At 46.4% G+C, this 20,000-nt stretch overlaps 1 protein-coding gene across 4 annotated transcripts in view; it reads left to right on the top strand.

Moving 5' to 3' along the window:
• LOC149339884 (protein turtle homolog B-like) overlaps nucleotides 1-20,000 on the top strand; it is an 843,694-nt gene that overhangs the window by 356,180 nt on the left and 467,514 nt on the right. For 2 of the 4 annotated variants that reach the window (XM_089548569.1, XM_089548568.1), the window contains one exon: nucleotides 9,238-9,311. The exons of the other annotated variants lie outside the window; for them this stretch is intronic. The gene's annotated coding sequence lies outside the window, so the exon portion shown is untranslated. The remainder of the gene's footprint in view (nucleotides 1-9,237; nucleotides 9,312-20,000) is intronic. 4 annotated transcript variants of the gene reach the window in all.

Raw genomic sequence — 20,000 nt, 5'->3', positions numbered from 1 at the left:
TCAAAGCAGAACGAAGCCGCTGCGGTGGCTGAATGGTTATCGCGCTCGGCTGCGGACTCCAAATACACTGGTTCCATCCCGGCCGCGGCGGTCGCATTTCGATGGATGTGAAATGCTAGAGGCCCGTGTACTGTGCGATGTCAGCGCACGTTAAAGAACCTCAGGTGAGACTTCGTAAAGTAAAAGCTTTTAGCGCAAAAAACGACTAAGAAAGGACGGGGGCAGAGCACAGACACAAAGGAGCACTAAAAGCTTTTACTTTACCAAGATGAACCAACTCGTCCAGCAGAACATGTTACTTATATGAGACGTCGCTGTGGGACGTTAAATCCCCACGAGAAAAAAAAAGTAAGAAAGCAGAATGGCTGGCCTAAAGATTAATATGAAGCCTAAAGTAATGTTCGACACCCTGGAAAAGGCACAGCAGTTTACGATATCCAGCGAAGTAATACAAGCGGGGAAGGAATACATCTATTAAGGGCAGTTTGTGAAAGCAGGTCCTGACCACAAAAGTGAAATAGCTAGGCGAATAAGAATGAGATGGAGTGCTTTTAGAAGGCATTCTCAGGTTATTACTGACAGTTAAACAGTATAGGCCAAGAGGAAGATATATAACGGCTGCATCTTACTGATACTAATCTGTGAAGCGGAAATGCGGAGGGCAATGAAAAGGGTTGAACTCAAATTTAGGACAGCGCAGCGAGATATAGAAAGGAAAATGATGCGTGTAAAGAGACAACAAGAGAGCAGAGTGTCAGGGAGCGAATTAAGCGTTAATGCGAATGAAGGGCATGTAATGCGAAATATTTACGATCGATGGTGCTTTATCATATCGGAGTGGATACCAAAAGAGGGCAAATATAGCGGGGTCCTGAGTGGGGCAGTTGGACGGAGGAGGAGGTAAGGAAGTTAGCGTGGGTAAGATGGCCACACCCGGCACAGAACTCTGTTAATTGGATGGCCGTGTTAGCGTGCTTTGTTCTGGATATGGTCGTTCTGTTCTATGTTCTGAATGGGGATTCTGACGTTTGTAGCCTGCGCCAATGGGCGGCTTGTGTGATTGTGAGAGTGGGGGCAGGGAGAGCGTATGTCCTCCTTTTTTCGCGGTAGTGCGTAAGGATGTCTAGAAAGGACCGCAGGCACTCCCCAGCATCCGAGAACGGCAGTCGGGAATGCCGCGATCACATTGAGGTCAGTCAGTGATGCTATCGCTGGGATTCAATCTACACCTTCATGGACTAGGGGATCCGGATGTGGGTATGTTCTTAAATCCGGCATGTAGCTCACTTGTCACCTGGCCTGGAAGCTTTGCAGTCATGTCACGCGGCTTAGTATGACGTCACATTACATCGTTCTCAGGTGACCTGGTATGACGTCACATTACATTGTTGTCACGCGGCTTAGTATGACGTCACATTACATTGTTGTTACGCGGCTTAGTATGACGTCACATTACATCGTTGCCACATGACTTGGCATGACGTCATATTACATCGATGTAGCGTGACTTCATACAATGTCGACTCGTGACGTCACATGGTGCCGTTTTCTGCGGACATGCTGTGCGGACATGACCTTGAAAGTAACATATAATGCTGTCGCATTAAAAAGTGGGACGTGACGAGGCAAGGCTATCTGAAACTGCACTCGCGGTATTCATTGTACCGTCGCTAAATACATCAAAGTAATAAACTAGCCACAGAAAGAATGCTGGTGGTTTAACTCCGGCAAACCTAGTGTGTACGCGATAGCTTCCACCTGAAGAACTAGTGCTTCGCACTCTCTTTACAAAGTGGCCGAGCAATGACGCGCATCTGTAGCTACACAATGCAGCGATGGCGTAGAGGTACAGCATCCGCCTTGCGTGGAAGAAAATTGGGGTCCGAATCTCGGTGCCACGCAATTCTCCATCAGGTTTAAATAAAAAAAATTGGCTGTGGCTTATCTCTGCTATGCCAAGATATACGTAGCGTGAGGTGAGGGCGAGGTGTCCACATCTCGGTGGATACCTGAACCAGAGGGAAGGCGCATAACTGCCCTCTTGGAACAGTGGACACCACAACCGTGCTTTAAGCTAAGTGGCGGTAGTGACAGGTGTGCGCTGTATGCGTTGACATTGACAACGTTGTGCCAGAAACGCGGCGCTGAAGCCATCGGCCGTCGGCGTTCGTTGTGTTCATTGGCGTTGGTGTTGACAGCTTTTTACACTCTGATCATTTTAAGGAAAGGAAGGCGAGTGCGCGCGGCGAGGCACGCCAGCTGTGCGTAGTGAAGTCACTTGCTCCTCGCGCATGCCCCGCGCATGCGCAGCACGGCTCTCCAGGAGCCACGCGAAACTGCTCAACCTCGGCCAGTGTAGCTCACGCTAAAAAAAAAAAAAATCTCCGCGAGTCGATGGAATTGCACAACCAGGCCTGGGGTGCGGCCTGACCTCGGTGACCAGAACCGACGAACCACCCTGGTGCAGTACTTGGCCACAACCTTCTATGACCAAGCCAATTAACCCTCAGTCCCTAGCGGCTGCGGAGCAACTGACCAAGGCGGTGGTCAGATCATTGACGCAGCGGAGGGTGCTAAGAATCTCTGGCTCCGGACAGGCGTCATTGGAATCTAAACCTGACAACGTTTAACGCTAGAACCTGATCCAGTGAGGCTAACCTAGCAGTTCTGTTCGAGGAACTAGCGGGTACTAAATGGAATGCCATAGGGCTTAGCGAGGTTAGGAGGACAGATGAGGCATATGCAGTACTATAGGGCGGGCACGTACTGTGCTACCATTGGTTAGCGGACAGACGAGAACTATGTGTGGGATTCCTCATCAATGAGGATATAGCTGACAAAATAGACGAGTTCTTTGGATTAATGAGAGGGTGGCGGCTTTCATAATTAGGCTTAATAAGAGAAGCTGAAGTTCGTGCAGGCCTACGCGCCTATATCAAGCCATGATGGCCAGATCGTTGCGAGCTTCTATGAAGACGTGGAATCGGCAATGAACAAAGTAAAATCGCGGTAAGCTATACTAATGGGGGATTCCAATGTGAAGGTAGGCAAGAAGCAGGCTGGAGACCATGCGGTAGGCAACTAAGGCATGGGATCCAGGAATAGCAGAGGAGAGTTATTAGTGGAGTTCGCAGAGAGAATTAATTTACGGGTCATGAATACCTTATTCCGGAAACGAAATAACAGGAAGTGGACGTGGAAGAGCCCCAACGGTGACACTAAAAATGAAATACACTTTATATTATGCGCTCACCCTGGTATCGTGCAGGATGTGGAGGTCCTTGGACAGGTGCGTTGTAGCGAGCACAGAGTGGTAAGGTATACATTAGGTTAGACCTTAGAAGAGAACGGAAGAAGTTAGTGAAGCGGAAGCCCATTAACGAGTTAGTGTAATAGGAAAAACAGAGGAATTTAGGGTACCGCCGCAGAACAGAAATTCGGCTCTAACTAAGGGGGACGATCTTAGTGTCGAAAGAATGACGGATAATCTCACAGCTATCATTAAGGAGTGTGCAGTAGAAGTAGGCGGTAGGATAGATAGACAGGATACCGGCAAGCTATCCCAGGAGACGAAAAATCGGATTAAAAAACGCCACGGCATGAAAGCGTCTAATCCTACGGAAAGAATAGAACTGGCAGAGCTATCAAAGTTAATAAATAAGCGCCAGGTAGCCAACATATGGAAGCTTAACAGGGAGAAAGTCGAGCGTGCTCTAAAGAACAGAGGTTGCCTAAAAGCAGTCAAGAGAAAACTAGCCAGAGGTAAAAACCAGATGTATGCGTTAAGAGACAGAGAGGGCAATGTCATTAGTAATATGGATAATATAGTTCAAGTAGGTGGAGTTCTACACAAATCTGTACAGTAGCGAATGTAATCAGAACGTTAATGAGAGAGACAGTAGCGTAGAGCAGTGGTATATCCCGCCATTAACGAAAGAGGAAGTAAAGAAAGCCTTGGGAGCAATGCAAAGGGGAAAATCAGCCGGTGAGGATCAGGTAACAGCATGTTTGTTGAAGGAGGGAGGGGAGATTGTGCTAGAAAAACTAGCCACCCTGTATACACAATGATTTATGACCTCGAGTGTACGAGAAGCTTGGAAGAACAGTATCCAAATCTTAATTCATAAGAAAGGAGAGGTCAAGGGCTTGAAAAATTACAGACTGTCTGTTGCCTCCTAGGTATTTACTAAGGTGATCACAAATAGAATTAGGAAAACCTTAGACTTAAATCAGCCAAATGATCAGGCAGGTTTTCGTAAAGGATACTCGACAATAGACCATATTCACACTATCAATCAGGTGATAGAGAAATGCGCAGAATATAACCAACCCCTATATACAGCGTTCATTTATTACGAGAAATCATTTGACTCAGTTGAAACCTCAGCAGCCATGCAGGCATTGCGGAATCAGGGTGTAGAAGAATCTTATTTGAAAATACTGGAAGATATCTGTAACGACTACACAGCTACCATAATACGTCATAAAGTCAGGAATAAAATCCAATAAGGAAGGATGTTAGGCAGAAAGACACGATCTTGCCAATTCTATTCACACGCTGTTTATAGGAGGTATTCCGGGGCCTGGATTGGGAACATTTGGGGACAAGAGTTAATGGAGAACATCTAAGTAATTTGCGATTCGGTGATGACATTGCCTTGCTGAGTCACTCAAGAGATGAACTGCAAAGCATAATCAATGAGCTAGGCAGGCACAACAGAACGGTGGGTCTTAAAATTGACACGCAGAAGACCAGAGTGATGTTCAACAGTCTAGCAAGAAAACAGCAGTTCACAATTGATAGCAAAGTGCTGCAAGTGGTAAGCGAATACGTTTACTTAGGTTAGGACTGTGAAAGCAAAGGAACGCGTTCTGTTGCGATTATTCACCAATACAGTGCTGTGCCCTGCAGTACTTAAACAGTTCGATCCCGCGTTCACTGGAAAATACTAACACTGTGGAGATGTGGCTGACACTTACCACATTCTGTGGGCTTGCCAGCGCAACTCAGCTCTCTCCCCTCCCCCAACTTTACCAGAGAGGCGACCTCGCTCGGTTGCTCGGGCCTTCCGGCCCAGAATGCCTTGGTCAGGAGAGCTAAGCTGGCGGCTTCGACTACTGGGGTTCCGGAATAAGGACTCCACCCACTGCAGGTCTCGTTAAAGAGCCTCACCTCTTTATTTTGACTGAATAAAAGATTTTTACCACCACCGCCATCATTCGCCAAAGCCGGCGTTACAACAATGAAACCACATAGTCGCATACATAAAGTGGGCAGTTCACTGCGGCATAAAGAAAAGAATGGTTGCAATTCGATTGATTACACACGCTGAGTACCGAAATATGCAAGATTTTTGCCTTCTCAGACTGCAGCTCAGTGACTGTGGTGATTCACTCTGTAGCTCAACTAAAAGGAACTTGGCAGTTTCCTTGACCTTGGGCACTATGAAGTCTTTCTATAGAATTGAGTAGCAACATTTGGTGGACCTTGGTTGCAAAACATGAGGCCTTCCAAAGTGCACTGTGCATCGCAAAGGCATCTGCTATCAGAGTTTCTTTTTCTCCGCGTGACATTGATAAAAGCGCGCGTGCACACTCAGAAATTAGGACAGTGCCACTTGAGCTTTGCCTTCTTCGTGAATGTAGTATTGTCAAACAGGAATAAAGAAGCAGGCTGATTCGGAGGCATTGAAGCATGCGAGCTTTTTGTTACAACTCTTTGGCAACGCAGGGACTCATTCGAAGCTGAAAGATTTCACTCTGTACTCTTTATTTTCAACATCATTAAGACATCCGCTTCGGACAGAACTCGCCGGCTCAGTTCACTATCAATAAATGGAAAAATCTTCTGGCTAGCGCGTTACTTCGCCATGAAAGGGCCACTTGAGAAAAAAAGAAAAGTTGCAGTGGCCGCCAAGGCTTCAGTCGCTTGCTGGGCGTCAGACAGAAAAAAAAAGCGAATACTAAATAAATAAGCGCCAACGAAAGCGCGCGATTTTAAAACACGCAGACATGGCCTGCTTTTAGACCACGCTTAGCCGCCGACACGATATCGTCATTATGGAGATGAAGCGACTGAAATCTTGCACCGACGTGAGACTTTCGGTGCAAAAAGCTTTGAGGCTAGGATGATTAATCTTCGGGAAGTAGAAAGAGTGCGGGAAATATTCGGCCTAGATTTATTAGATCCGAGGGTTGGCTTCATCTCGTCACAGCTTTCGTGCATCCACGTGTGTGTATGCGTCCTTACTTCGGGAACCTCATCTCAGTCTCAAGCACCGTATTCTTTGTTATTTTGTTGGCAGCCTCGCGCACATGCTTTACTGCCAGAGACACAGTTCGAAGTGACTAGCGAGCTGTTACGATACTTTGCCTCGTGTTACGAGCTCGATGTGTTTAGGACCGCGGTGGTTGGTTGATTTACCTTCTACCTTCGTCGCCTGAGGATAAGCTTTAAAACACAATTCACGAAATCTAGTCGCCTCCGTCGACTAAATGAAACTAAGGCGAGAGTGGTTTTGGCAGACGTCTCAGCTGGAAAAAATGAATAAAATAGTATACCCAGCTGGAAATGAGCAGGGTGGAATGAGTTCCTATGGCGAGGCATCTTGAAGTTTCCCTGCGTGCGCTGTTTTATATTTAGAGTGCATGGTAATACCTACCACGGCAACGAGTTCTTATGCAAAAACTCCGTCGCAAGCCTAATATTGAAGGTTGATGCATAGCGATGTAGTTGGCGGCGGCCTGAACGCAGAACATGGCTGCGTGCAATTCCGGTTTCGTGAGAGCCGCAGTTTTTCCTAAATGCAACCAATCTGGCGCAGTTTTTAGAATAAATTAGGTAAATAAGAAAATAGCGAGGAAAGAAGTGTTGAGGTGTGCGAGAAAGTTGAATGATAGCCTCTTTTTTTATATACGTCACTTCGTATCTTGCGTCAAAGAACTCGGAAGAAGTTTATTCAGGCGTGGTGTCTTGAAGTAAAGAACCGCTCCAATTCCTCTAACCAGAACTATGTTTTAGGCGCTGATCATTTCATACGCACTACATGGACTCGTTACCGTGTTAAGCACATTTAATTTAGGTGGTTTTTGCAGCCAGCTACGAGTGCTTGCTTTCGCGCTTGTAGTATTCTAAGCAGGCATGTAGAAACATCGAAATGCATGCTCAGTAATGTATGCAGAAAGCACGCTTGTATATAAAGACAAAAAATTTCTGTTTAGCCGAACTCACAGTGAAGCAGCTTGGACGGTATGGGCGCGTTTTTACTATTATTACCGCCCTCTGCGTCCTCCTTAGCGCCACCTCGCCTTTATCGCTCTGAAAGCAGAAGCGGTCTTATCTCCCTTCGAAACGGACGGAGGGTCATTTATCGCCGTAAGACGAATCCAGCTATATACGTTTCCTGGTTAATGCAAAAAGCATCCAACTGATTACAGCAGCAGGCGCCACGGATCTGCTGAGCGGCACACTGAGCCAACGTTGTCTTGCTAGTGCACATTTACCAGCGCTGCTGTCACACCATTATGTCTTGGACGTGCTTGCTAGCTCTGGTGCTCACGCAGCCCAGAGCCTGTTTGGTATCTGACCTTTTTTATTGCCTCCTTTCCCCATGGTGGAGCAGCTCTGCATTGCTCACGCATCAACATGTGTTTCACTGAAGACGTTTATTTCTCGCTCCAGCTAATCCAAGCCTCGCAGTATTCTCTTCTGATATGTTGCGCCACTGTCTGCAGCCTTCTTAACCATTACTTTGTCCAAAATTGTGCTAAACATATGAAGTGCTGGTCAATAAGGAAGAGGCCTTGAATCATTACACTGTAGACGAACACAACAAAGTGCGGCGCACAGATTTTATTCGAGCCGAAATAATCTATCATGGCCTTCACAACTAGGCGCCACATTTTGTGCATCGGACTTCTGTATATGCGTGAAGGGCTGTTTACGTCGACCCCACTTAGGAGTTAACAGGACTGCCGATCTTGTGCCACCGCTGTATTTCGCGCGATCCAAACAATACTTGGCCCACATGCTCGCCCTTGATATAAAGGCAGGGTTCCGCATGATTTCATTCTTCTTTCTGCTATTAATAAACGCCGGTAAAGGCGGTCCGTTGTCGAGCTCGTGAGCTGATTGGTGTCAGAGCTCTTGATGAACGCGCGCTGACTGTGGTTCTCGCGCAGTGCCTCCTGTGGTATCCTCTCAGCATTTCTCTCCAAGTGCGTACAATGCGCTCGAGGTGTAGTTGCGGACTTTGTGTCCAGAGAAGGTTGGGATGCAAAAGAAACCTGCAAAGTCAGCAGCTGCACTCTGGCATCTGAGGCAACATTTCCAATCACCCGCTTGCCGCTTGTATTTTGATGGAACGTCCTTCATTTTTGTATAATATTGCTACTTGTATGCCATAACTGATATATCTCATGTCGAGCAGCAATGAATTCTATACGCGACTAGCCTGCCACCATGCTGTTTTAATTTCTTCACGTTATATCTATGTCTTGTAACCAAAAATAAAAAATAAGCTTAGAATTTAAAGGCTAATGGTCTGAGTCCCGACTCGTAGTGTGATGCATGCCTGTTTTTGCTTTATCACCTGATCAGCCCTCAAAGTTCCTTCAGCTAGACTGCGCGACCTGCGCAACTCGGAATGATTGCGCCCGGCTTTAGTTACCTGATACATTTATGCACTCTCATGTAATTTTTTTTTTTTGGTTAACGAACCACCGCATTATTACAGTAGACGTGACTTGTGCTGCTCATTTGGGGAATGCAGTTTTTCTCCAAGCGATGGTGGCCCACTTCAAAATCAAACACTCTGCAAGAACATTGGTGTGCCCACGTTCTCCCTCTCCTCACACACCTCCACGTGGACAAGAATAATCCCTGGTTCTCAAGTTTAGCCCCCGTCATCAGTTGAGCGTCGCTTAGGGGTTGAACACCTCCCTGACCCGTGAATATTTGAATTTATTCGCTACCAAAAGCGGTTGAAAAGTTCAGCTCATTACGGCCGTGATCCTAGCCATGTGAGAAAGCGACTCGTGGTACACTGAAGACACGTGCGCAGTGAGGACAATGAATGAAGACTGGAGGCGAGTGCATGTTTCGAGATGAGGCTAATGCACCACGACCGCTTTGAATGAAAAGAACATTGCGACATTTTCAGCGTGATGTACTTGCCTCGATGTGCGGATGAAATGCAGTTCTGAACTACAGCCGTCCTTGGTAATGTTTCGTTTCAGGAGACCGGAGAGATTTTGGCCCTAATGCCGGCTTTTCGGATCAGCTCTTGAGAACGGCCATGAGTGAGTGCGAGGTAAGACTGGAGATTTTACCTTTCACTGTCGTTGCATGCGTCTCAACAGAGCGAAAACGGGACTACGCAACCTTAAAAAGCTTTTCTGCTCTGCTCAAGATTGAATGGCAGGGGGCAAGAAATGGCAATGAGATTCGCGCGGTAATAAAAGCTCCTGATCTTTTCATCTCCTTGCCTTTACTGCACTTGCATTTGGGATTTCCGCTGAGCCGTCATTGTCCGAAGGGTGCCGCAAAGAATTACTTGAAGCAACGCGTGCTAGCCATTGCTACAGCGCGTGGTGTCTGAGAATGTCACTGCCCCTGATATCCCTGGTCTCTCAAGAACCTGGACAAGATTAATTTAGAGTGAAAAATACATTTCACTTCATTAGAGTGAAAAACAAATTCATTGACAAAATATGTCCGTTTGATATTCCACGTTTTTTGGGCGGATTCCGGTTCCCTCATTCGAGCATTAAGACTCTACTCTAACAGAGCGCAAGGAAGGCGTAAAGTGCGCGCTTGGCTATCTCGTTTTTATTTATTTATTGCATCTCTCTACCAGAGGCTTCGTCGCCAGGGGCATGATACAATAAAATCCAAAAACTTCCCTTCAGTACACTACGCCAAAGATGCAAAACAGTATGGAAACTGGGATTATGAAGAGGATAAAGGACTGTGAAGTAGGAGATTTGATTCTGATGCGCGAAAAATGATGCATAGTTATTTTGCTTCGCTGTTACACCAGAGGCGAAAGATCATAGCATTAAGCCATTTGAGGCAGACAAGAGCTCCTAATTTTAATATCATGGGGCGCTGTTTAAATTAAAGGAATCCAAGCAAAACTGGGTTCCGAGGTTATGAGAGTTTCAAGATGACATTTTAAATGAGCTAGCATTGGCAGGGCCACTATGGGCAAAACCCGATGTCGTTGGCGGTTTTAATGCGTGGTGTAAGAGAGTAAACTGCTCAGAACCACCACCAAAGAGTAAAATTGATGGTTACTGGACATTCGCTTTAAACCTGCTGAAAAACATGAAATGCTGCACTGATTCTCAAATCACACCTGTAATTTAAACGAATGTGAGAAAATTCAGTTTGTCAACACAAATCGGTCCCACAATAGGCGTCGCAATGCTAGCGCATACCCTTCCACCTCAATCGCAAGGATCGCCTGTGTTTTTTTTTTACTCTCCTTTTTACTGATATCAGTGCAGCATTGCACGCATAGGCAAGCTGTTAGATTCACTGTAATCATATTGCTGTCATGCTACGTGTTCCATATTTGCCAAGGACGCATTATATTACAATGATGAATTCTCAAAAACGAACCAAAAGCATTACGAGATTCAAAGAAAACCCTCTCATAAGAGGTCGCTAGCTTAAAGAAAATCTGCTGTTATTGGTATCCCAACTCTACCAAGAACACTCTGAAAGACAGCAGGATAAAAGCATGAGTATTTGGTAGATCACATTGCGCAATATAAAACACTGCATTTACGGCTCAATAGTGTTTTCTTTCCCTCTCTCAAAACTTGCCGCTTCAGCACATGCGAGCCGTGGATTTCCGTTTATATCAAGGAGCTAGATCATGTCTGGAGGCTGTTGACGCGCATATAATGAGCAGTGCCTTCCGAGGGCTGACGTTGCTCTCTTCCTTGGTTGCTTCTCTGCTGGGCGACCGGCGACTCCCCTGGGCACAGCTCCACGTGCCGTTTTGCGTTTGTTGCAGAGTGTGATGGCAGGCAGAGCGGGTCGTTCTGCGTTAGCGAGAGCCCGCGGCAAGCCACTCTCTCGAATGCAGGTCTCCGTGCGGGCAAGAACGAGGGTTTCTACTGAGCAATCCTGGGTCTGTGAATGAATAAATGAACAGCAGGTATATGGCGATAAAGCAGACACTTCCTCCCAGTGGGGAGCCTGTGCTTGTTCTTTGTAGCAGCGTCGGTAGTTGCGTGGTAATTTTGCCGGCTCAGGAAGCCTGTACTGGAAAAGCTAATAATCAGCAACGGTAGCAGCAAAGCGGGACCGCTTCAACTTCTGCTCCCTGGTAGTGCGCTCAGAGGCCTGATTATAGTTCTGTTCCCTGTGTCTTTGAGGAATTAACGTAGGCTAGCCGCGGCAACGTGGGGACTCAGCTGAGGGCGGCGGCACACACGTGTATAATCTCTTGAGTTTGCGAAAGGGGGTTTGATTGCCACACGCTGCAGTTCCCAAGCGGATAATGCCGACTACCGATCATAGGCCGAGCATTTGCAACAGACCTAATTGGTAATGACTGACGCCAAGTCAAAGTTAAACACACAAGACACACGTGTACGAAGAAGAGAATAGAACTATACACTAGCGCTAACTTCCACTTTACGCTTTATTTGGCCGGCACATAGCTTTTGAAGGAAAAGCACGGCTGAAAAGAGTAAGAGAGTTACATGTGCTATTTCAAGCGTTGGGTTGTGCTGTGATAACTCTTGTAACGCCCTTTCTCCATCACACCCCATTTCTGCTTTAAAAAAGCCTGTGCAGCGAAATAAAGCTTTTAGTGCAAGTTACCGCATTCGGATATTTTTATACTTTCCGCCCGCGTGTGTCTGTAGAACCAGGAATGTTCACATGGGTTACCGACGTGCACGAACTTTCACACTACTAAACGAAACGTCGATGTAGCTGGCTGAATGCTGGCAAGGAAGAGTGGCCCGAGGACATGCAGTGATCAGTTGCTGGTCCGTTTTTCAGCGCTTACGTCGCGCCATAGTAGGCTCGACTAAAAAGGGCGGTCAGATTCTGGCCGATATGTTATTACATATACATTGAACAAAATATTATATAGTAAATTATGCGCAATACCTGAGTAAATGTCGATTCGTGGTTCTGAAACACCGGGCGGCAAGTACTGTCGGGTTCTTAAGTAACTCACCCCCCTCCCTATTTACTCCGTAAAAATCGATGTCACTTTCCGCTTTGTCACGTGTAACCTGGTCGCCTAAGATTTACCTGGGTAATGCAGACTAAAAGATTTGCTAAGATATTTTTTTAGCTGTCTGTAACTTGTTTCTATGAACTTAATAGACTCACATCAGGTCTGTGGTGTGCGAGGGCGCAGTATAGAAGCCCATATCCGTACTGGAGACACTGGCAGACGGCAATAGTCAAGTAGCTCTTATTTACAGGATTGGCAGCTTGATACATAATTTTCACTCAAGGAATAGAGCGGCTTAGATTGTCCCGGCAAAGGCGCTTGATAAAGCTCTTCACAATTTCTTTTTTGCAATCTTGGAAGGTGGTCGAAATTTCCGGAGCCCTTCACTACGGCGTCCCTCATAGCCTTAGTTGCTTTGGGACGTTAAACCCCATTAAACCAAACCAAACCATTGGTAATGCTTCGCTACAGAGCGTAAGGCTGCGTTACAAAGACTCCTATAAAGGGCTGATCGCTAACGAAGAGCTAACCAAGCATATTTCACTGAAATCTATTCGGCAAAGTGGTTCACTATAGCTTGAGCCCTTTTGCTTTAGTTTTATTTTTCGCGCAGCTGTCCTTGATTTCTCACTGGCTCGGTATGAAATTAAGAGCATAGCCTGAGCTGATGACATCGCCCCCTTCTGTTCAGAAAAAAAAATAGGTGTACTTGAGGCTCTGCATTTTACGCCACAGTTTTTCGAGGTTTAAGGCGCGGATCTTTCGCCAGAAGTCGCTGTACTCAATCGGCGCCTTACTGCCCGGTTGTCTGAAGCATCAGTCGATTTGTATTTTTTCTCAGTAGCTTTTGCATGCAATAAAGAAGAAAAGCGTAGTATAGTTCTCTAGTGTGTAGCGCATCCGCTTATTTTTATTTCATGCGTTCAAATAGAGGCGAGTCTACATTTCCTTTGCTTTCTAGCGGTTTGTTTGAACCGTGCATCCAAAAAGCACATTGCATGGAACTATAGACAGACATCAGCAATGAAGCGCGTTTTTTTTCTCTTAGAAGTTCTACCTCCGTTTCCTAACTTTGAATGTGGTTTTAGGTTACGTTGGAGCAAGGACGGTAAAGCAGGAGCTCCAGTTTGTTGTTACTTTAGGGCGTCTATGTTGGACCGCGTAAGTAACATGTAAGCCTCAAGCTCGGCCTGAGTACACGTGCCAATGAAGATCGAGCCGAGAATTTTATGTTTGGAGTGGCTACGTTGGCCTGTCTTCGTGAAGAGGTTGTTTTTCCCGTTGCGTTTGCTCTTCCCTTGTAAACAATGTTCTACGATCCGTACGCAGTGGTGTCATTGAAGTGCTCGATTATTTTCAGAGCATAAAACTTCAGATTGAGGTGAAATTCAGTACCAGAACCTGCGCCTGTTTGTCACCGCGATAACTTTGTACTTGCCGGAGGAGCCAGAAAGACGGATCTGCGAGGCTAGGGCTTATTGTATGCCTCCGAACAGAGCACGCATGGCATGAAAGCGGGTTGAAAGTCAGTTTCTACAAAAATTAATTGACAACCGTGTGCAGCAAAGAAGGCGAAAATAACGTGCGACGATGTGATTGCTGTTACACAGTTGGCGTGTGCTGACACGCATGGCACAGTCTAATCACATGAGAGTTTTTCCGTGTTCCTTGCTCCAACCTTATTTCCCAATATAGCCATACGCTTTCCGCCGGTTGTTCCTGGCAGTAAAGCAACTGGTGCTGAGATTCTTGAGTTGAGCAGCCGAAAGTGCAGGCCGGCCTGCAAGGTTCCTAAGCACTCGCATGGCGGCCCTCACTTTCCAGGATTAGGTCTCACTTTTGCCCCGTCTATGAGGTATGCTCTGGACGTGCCGCGGGGCTTTCTCCCATTTAGAAATGTGAGATTACACCATTAGGAGCGCTGTAACGTTCTCCGAACCTGCGAAATAGCGGCTCTTTATTTCGGTACTTTGATGTGGTTCCCAGCTGCTGGAAGAACCGAGAACGAAACGAAGTAAAGCGGTATGGGTTCCTTAATCTATGTACCACGCGTGCTTTCCGCGAGATGAGAAAAAAGGACAGAAGCGCAGAAAGTGAGGAAGTAAACGCGAGCCAAACTTCTGACCAATGCGCTCATGAGCCGCTGAAATGGCGTCTCTGGTGCAGACAGGATATTCGTTTTATGCTGCGTGACTTCTTGCTCGGTAATTCTGCTATGCCGTGGATATGCGGCCGGGGCTTGGAATCTGGCTTCGACAGAACGAAACGAAGGAACCAAAAAAGCCTAAGCCTAATGTTTCTCTAACGGCTTTCCCGAGTATAGGGGATAGGCAAAATTCGGCGGTCGGATGGAAGCTCAGCAGAAGTGCATGCCCTCGGAGGAGTGTGTGTGTGTGAATTCAGCTTTGCACGATGGACTACAGGCGAAGTTTGTTGTCCCTAGAAAGATATCGGGTTGCGAAAAGCAAAGTGTCGTTGGAAATCCATATAAAGGAGTTTCTGTGAAGCTTTGAGGGCGCCTGCCGTGGCGAGGCAGTGGTAAAAGTTGTGTTTATCTTCAACGCAAGCCGCTGCTCACTCGAACGGTCTGTGGAATTTACCGTGTAAAAAGCCATATCTCGACTTTTTTCACACATGCGAGGAAATTTGTGAGGGAGAAATTGCGCAGGCTGCTCAAATAACGTGATCTGATTTGTGATGTTTCCTTTTCGTGTGAGTGCCCAAGAAAATATGGCACAATTGATGTGCGGCTCGGTTAATCATGTCCAGCATTCTTTTACAAGAATTTTGAATATTCGAACATTGCAAGGTACTGGTATGGAAATATTTAAGGCAAATGCCCATTCCTGCGATGCGTAGGAGAATCTTGCTTTGAAATCTTCTTCATTAGTCGCAAAGAGCATCTCAATCTCAGACTGCTATAGAAAACGAATTTGGAACGTTTTTTACCCGCCGCGATGGCTCAGTGGTTAGAGCGCTCGGCTACTGATCCGTAGTACCTGGCTTCCGAGCTGACCGCGGCGGTCGCGTTTCGATGGAGGCGAAACGACCCGTGTGCTCTGCGATGTCAGTGCACGTTAAAGATCCCCAGGTGGTCGAAATTACTCCGGAGTACTCCACTATGGCACCCCTCTCTTCCTTTCTTCTTTCACTCCCTGCCTTATCCCTTCCTTGGGTGTCCACCGAGATATCCGAGACAGTTACTGCGACATTTCCTTTCCTCAAAAATACTTTTCAATTTTTCAGCGCCTTTTAACCATAGCGAAAGCGTTAATAGCAAAAAAAGAACGCAAGCCAGTCGACGGGTGATCGGCGGATACATAGATTGCTATAGCGAAATCTTACAATATATGAAGAAATTTTATTTATACTCTTTCCCTTAGAAAAGGCTTTTGAGTATGAAAGAAAAGAACGATACAAACTCCAATGGGACAACTTGTTTTGAGTAGAGATACTGGTGGTTTCAGTAATATTTTGTTGGCTTCGAACTTTGTCGAAGATTGTTATTTAATCTCGTAGGTACTAGCAACTGGGCCTCTATGTAATGCGGATTCTGAGAAAAAGTGCAATATTTTGAAACCAGCCAAATTGGACGAATTCCAGTAAGACCGAACTGTCGAATTTTTCTTATACAGAGTTCTAAGCGCAGGTTAAGCCCCCGTTTATCTAAATCTAACTCCAGTTGTTCACCGCAGCGTTTCGGTTAGCTGGGGCATAGCTTTGACCCGTGAAAATCCACTGATCGCTAATTGGGAGCATGCATCGCAGAACTGTTCATTAAATAACGAAGGAGAAAGTTAGAACACCCTTGCAGCCTCATCGAAACCATCATTAGCGAACTATGCCTGTAAATAGAAAGATGGTACTCTCTGTACATTTGCTAATAACGAAAGCTCCTATCGGAAGTAAAGAGCTTCTGTTCAAGAGAAAACGAAGTGCGTATCCCTGTCTTAAAGAGAAAACCAAGGCGACAAGTATGGCGATGCTCTCTCTAGTTGTGATGGGTACAGAAGAGTGAGGTAGCTTATTTATAAATGCGTGCTTTATCTGGTGCTTGACAGGTTGCATATTCTAGTGCTTTTGAACGTATACAAGCATTGCTGCCAGCTTGCACGCTGAGAAGGAGCAAAACCCTGTTGGGAGCCAAGGGCGGTGCGATGTTTACAATTTCATTCTGAAATATATCCGAGAACAAAAATGTTTATTTTATAGCAACTCATATGTCTAGAAAAAGTTAGTCCATTGTTGTTCATAAGTGGTATTCCCAGCTCCTTTGTTTCCTCCCGGATGAAGCTTAGCGAGATGTGTTCTTGCGCCTTTAACGTTCAGTCTACATAAACAAAGAGACGCCAGACAGAAAAAAAGTAGTGCATGAACTCTTCACTGCTCCCGCATTGCAAAGAGCAACAACTTCAGAAAACAGAGTGGTGTCAGGGAAAAAAAAAAGACACAAGTTGAGCTGCCGCGGCCATTTTCTTTTCCAACTTCAAAAAACTCGCATCGTCCCTCCACGCCGACGTCGAAGCGTTAGGCAGGAACACAAGTGGGGCCTGCTGGCGGCGAAACTCAGTGCGGCACGGAGCGCAGCTTTGTTGACAACGGCCTCGGCGCAGTTCGCCGAGCTGGTTTCGCACTCGCAACGTGCGCCGCATAGAACATCACGTTACCGAAAGAGCTGTGACCATCCCTGCGAATCACACAGCTCCCGCATCTCGCAAGGAACGCAGCGTGTTCGAGTACATTGGTTGCTTGCTCGCCCTGACGATTCTTCGTGCTAGCCGCATCTCATATTTCACGCAACACTGACGGCAGTTGGTATCAAATGATCATTATATGAGCTAAGACTGACCTAACAATCTTTCGGGAATGCTGGCACTCGTTTAAGTACGGAAAGGTAGGGAACCAGGGAAGGTTCCTTTATTTCCACCATTTCAGGGGCTTAACAACGTCATTTGCAGACAATCCTGGCCTGTCAAATATTTCACTGACTACGCCCACTGCAGGGTAAAGGCCTTTCCTATGTCTCTCCAATTAACCCTGCTCTTTGCCAGCTGCGGCCAGCGTATCCACGCAAACTTCTCGATCTCATCCGCCGACCTAACTGCCAGCCGCCCTTTCTTTCGCTTGCCTTTTTTTAGAATCCACTCAGTTATCCTTAAGGACCAGCGGTTGCCTTGCCTTCTCAATATATGCTCTGCACAAGCCCATTTCTTCCTCTTAATTTATGTCATAGTATGTCATAGTATGTCATCCACTCTGCCAACTTCCGGCATCATAACGTGCACCTATCATTATTATTCCTAAAGCTAGCTGCGTTCGCCTTAACTTAAACTGAACCCTTCTTGTTAGCTTCCAAGTTTCTGCCCCGTAGGTGAGTACAGGTAAGATACAGCTATTGCCATTCATGATCTGAGAGGACCTGCCATGTGCGTTCCCCCGCATTTTTATTCGTATCGTCATTTCCCTCTCATGATTCGGATCTGCGGTCACTACCTGCCCTAAGCAGACATATTCCCTTGCCACTTCCAGCACCCGCTAGCTTTTGTGAACTACTGTTCCCTTGCGAAACTGTTGAACATTACCATGGTTTTCTGCATGTTAATTTTTAGACCCACTGTTCTGCTCTGACTGCCTAATGCATTCATCATGTTTTGCAGTTCATTTCCTCAGTGACTTAGGAAGGCAATTTCATGACCGAATCGCAAATTAGTTAGGTATTCTCCTTTAACTCTTATCCCCAACTGTTCCCAATCCAGGCCTTGGAACACCTCCTGTAAACAGGCGGTGAATAGTATTGGCTAGATCGCGTCTCCCTACTTAAAACACTTCCTTATGCGAATTTCATCGCTGACGTTATGAATGACATTTCCCTGCTAGGTCACTGAGGAGATGAGCTGCAAAGCATGATCAATGAGTAGGACAGGCAGTGGAGAATGGTCGGTACAAAAATTAGCGTGCAGAAAACCAAAGTAATGTTCAACAGCCTCGCAAGGGAACTGCAGTTCACAATTGGTAGCGGGTGCTGGAAGTGGTAAGGGAGTACGTCTTGATAAGGGCAGGCAGTGGCCGCTGATCCGGATCATGAGTGAGAAGTAACCAGAAAAATAAGGATGGGTGTAGCGCATAAGGCAGGTTCTCTCAGATCACGATTTCCACTTTACAGTATCCTTCAAGAGAAAAGCATAAAACAGCTGTATCGTACGGTGCTCAACTATGGGGCAGAAACGTGGAGACTAACGGAAAGGGTTCAGCTTAAGCTGAGAACAACGCAGGGACCTATGGAAAGGAAAATTATAGGTGTAATGTCAAGAGACTAGAAGAAAGCAGAGTGGGTAGGAGAGCAAACGCCGATTAAAGATATCATAGTCGAAATAAACAAGTAGAAACGGGCTTGGACTGAGCATGCTCTGCGAGAGCACAATGACCTATGGTCGTTAAGGGTAATCGACGGACTTCCAAGAGAAGACAACCGAAGCAGGGGGCGGAAGGATGATATGAGGGCGGATGAGGTTAAGAAGTCTAGGGGGGGGGGGGGGGGGTAAGATGGCCGGGGCTGGCACGGGGCGGGGTTAGTTCGAGATATATAAAGAGGGCTATGTCCTGCAGAGGTCGTAGTCAGGATGATGATGATGATAATGACAAGTAGGGCCATGTTTGAATGTTTATAACTGAACATTCTCAAAAGAGACCCATATCTTCGAGGTTTCCGGGAGTTAGGTAAGATAGTGGGAGCTTTAAAATTCAAATTTCATTGCGCTGCATGAAACTGGTCACGGTGTTAATGGTTCAAAGTGCGCGTTCTTTTTATTCCGTGCCGCGGGTGTTTTATTAGAGTTGTACGAAGAGTGCTAAGAGTGGCGAAAACGCAAGCTTGCGATAGCAACGCTGCCATCTGCAGGCGAGGTGACCATAGCGTACACAGACACACGCACGCCGTGACAGCGCGGTTCCAGCGATATTGCCACGCGCTGCTCTCTTTCTTGCTATGCGTTCTCTGCGCTTCAAAAACTAGAGGAAAGCGTGTACGCACTGTGCTATGCTGTGTGTACAAGACGCCCTATAGCGTGTCGTGCGCGGCATATTTTAAAAGCCATTCTGTTCCCCAGTTCAGCGCACAGTCAGAGTTGTTTTTCCACACACAACGGGGAAATGGGCTGACGCGCGGCTTTTTTTGACACCTAAATCTATTGTTTGCTCAGAGCTTTGCGAAGAAATTGGAATTGCCAACTCCATGCGCTGTTCTCTCCGCCGTCGTCTTTGCTTTGTACTCAGGAGAGGCGAAAGGAATCGATTTCATCTTGCACGTATGGTCTTGAACTCCAAGGCCTTCCGCTTCTTTCCAAACTCTGGGGCCTTTTCTCTCGCTATGTCTCGTCTAGACCTGCAACAAGATAAAAAAAAAAACTTGACTAAGGCTGGGGCTGGATAAGCACGGCAGTGCGTAAATTTAAGGTTACAAGCGTTCTTCGAAGCCGGTGGTTTCGTCGCACTTCTCAGGAAATAACCTAAAAGAACAACGTGAGGAGCACGAGTATTATTACCTGAAAAGGCTTGTTCGATTCTACACCATGATTCTGTAGCCGTTCTTTTTCGCCGACCATTTCATATGTTTTGTGACTGCTTCTACCGGCTGCTACCGAAAACAAGAACACAAACTGGCGTTCAGTAACGACGTTACGACAAAATAGCATCAAACAGAGAGTTAGACATAGATGGGAAGTGTGGCCAACGTTCTGGACGGTAATAATCACTGTGGAAAGAATGTTGGAAAACAGTACAGTAGAAAAGAACGAG

This window comes from Amblyomma mixtum, chromosome 6, assembly GCF_055824585.1.
Source record: "Amblyomma mixtum isolate Tamu chromosome 6, ASM5582458v1, whole genome shotgun sequence".
Taxonomy (NCBI): domain Eukaryota; kingdom Metazoa; phylum Arthropoda; class Arachnida; order Ixodida; family Ixodidae; genus Amblyomma; species Amblyomma mixtum.
The sequence above is the reverse complement of the archived record's forward strand: the minus strand, read 5'-3'. Positions and strand labels throughout refer to the sequence as shown.